Raw genomic sequence first — 2,216 nt, forward strand, 5'->3', positions numbered from 1 at the left:
ATCAAATTGTTGCATACATTGGATCAGTCTTCCCTAGACTTACTACCCTATGTCGACTCCATAATGCAAATATGTTCCATTATCGCTAATAGTCAACCTCCATTGATAAAAAATGGCTAAAGAGGATTGACATAAAAGGGGTTAAATTAACACAAGATTTATCGAAATTATATTAATTATTTATTATTTATGTACTTTATTATAACGAGAATGATTTTATAAATATTGGAAATTTGCAACATTCGTATTTCTAAGAATATGTAACGGTTACAGGAATAAGGGCGTTTGATCTCCAATAATGAATGATCCTCCAAAATCACTCCATCGGGACTTGCCGTTAGAAAAGGTTGATCCATTTTACTAAGCCTACCTTCACTACTTTCAATCATCCCTGCTCAATAAAAATTAACGCGTGCTTTCGATTCCATCTTTAACCCATACTCCATTGCCTCAGTCATTCTCCCCTTAAATTTTTCATTTTTAAACTGATTCGCTAAGCTCTCAAAATTTTCAACTCGGGTTTTTACGCCATGAGCTCGAGATGAGGTCGTGATTCTCTTATACCTCTCATTATGCCATTGGAAACAAGACGATTAACCTTGATATTCCTTAATAATTCGAATCCAATCATCTTTGGTTACTTTGATTGAATCATAATTAGCTTTGCAATCTTTAGGGCACTGAAGTTTTTTAAATTTTAGTCGCCCAGCGACAGCAACAATTAATTCAAAATAATGGTAAGTAAAGTTCGAGCTAAAGGCGTAAAGTCATTCGCAAAGATGGCTTAACTGTATGTCCTGTATTCTTTCTTCTATTTGTAAATATTTACTAAAAGCACAATCTATTGAAAACAATTCGGGAGGTACGTTTGTTGCATCATCGAATGAGAAATGTTCATCTAGAGCTCGTATTATTTGAGGAAACAATTTGTCTGTTACGCAGCCTTTTTTATACTTTTCACGTTGGACTTCTGAAGGTTTATTCCATGTTTGAGGGTCATCAGTTTTTGAACTAGTGCACTCTTGGTTCACAAAAATGCAAACAGCTGCACTGTGTTTGCCTCCTCTTCGGGACTGTCCGGGACTGTCCAGCAAGGCAAGTACAAAAGGTCCTTTTAATCTTTCGATTCTCTCCCAACTAAAGGAAATGTGGCTTTATAAATTTATTCATTTTTTTTAAACGATACTCACCTCAACCTCTACTTTATAATTTGGCTAATTAAATTTAACTTGAGACATCGCTGTACCATGAATCACTCGGCCCTTTTCAGTTATGTGTTCATTGACAGGTTTAGCGGCATGATGGCTTCTGAATATGCTCCTCCTGACAAAAAAAAAGATTTTTATCATATTTTTATTCCTAAAATAGTATTGTAATTATTTTAGAAACGAGCAGGAGAAATTATTTGTCTGTTAGGGAGATCGATCTAAAACACAGATGATATATTTAATTTATCATTAACTTACCTTGCTTTGCTAATGCTTTTTTGACCAAAATAATCAAGAGAGACCGACTAGAATCTACATGATATTGTTACTGTTGTCATGAATGATGCTTTATTATTCTCATTTTTTTACAAATCTTTTTTTTCATAGCGAAGAACTCTTATGTTTAATTGGTATGTCACGATATTTGTTATTGTGGTGAGGAGTCAGGCGCTTGTTCAAAATGAAACCACTAGAGAGCGCTTCGGTTACAAATTTCTCAAATGCGTCAGGCGTATACACCTTGGAGATGACGGTGAATGTGAAATAATGAAATGTGGAACTGTTCTTGTTAGAATAGTATATTATGCACCTAGAGAGTAAAAGTATTTTCTGACGAATGTGATATCATCACACATAATCACATGAGTCAGAAAATACTTTTACTGCCGTGGTGCATATGCTATTTCACATAGACAAACGTTACGTGAATGATACGATCGAGAAGGGCATTGCAAATGGAGTTGAATTCAAGGACAAGAATGATTTTTTCTATGAATCCTGTGAAATAAATAAATTTCATCATCTGCCGTTCTATCGAATTAATGAGAAGAAGAAAATGTTACCTAGTGAATTTTTCCACTCCGATATCTGTGGACCAATGGCAACTGAATCCCTTGGTGGTTCAGGTTATTCTCTGGTGTTTAAAGATGACGCATCGAGATTTCATCAAGTTTAATGCATCCAACATAAATCTAAGGTGTTGGAATGTTTCAAGTAATTCGAGAAGAA

General features: G+C 34.7%; 1 long non-coding RNA gene across 1 annotated transcript; it reads right to left on the reverse strand.

Moving 5' to 3' along the window:
• Positions 1-249: 249 nt before the first annotated feature.
• On the reverse strand, positions 250-1,606 carry LOC105272490 (uncharacterized). Its single transcript, XR_892773.1, has 3 exons — positions 1,467-1,606; positions 1,191-1,323; positions 250-1,137 (listed from the first exon to the last, which is right to left on the reverse strand). It is a non-coding gene; the product is annotated as an uncharacterized lncRNA (long non-coding RNA).
• Between the last annotated feature and the right edge of the window lie 610 nt (positions 1,607-2,216).

The sequence above is a fragment of the Fopius arisanus genome, unplaced genomic scaffold (assembly GCF_000806365.1).
Source record: "Fopius arisanus strain USDA-PBARC FA_bdor unplaced genomic scaffold, ASM80636v1 scaffold00192, whole genome shotgun sequence".
Lineage (NCBI taxonomy): Eukaryota > Metazoa > Arthropoda > Insecta > Hymenoptera > Braconidae > Fopius > Fopius arisanus.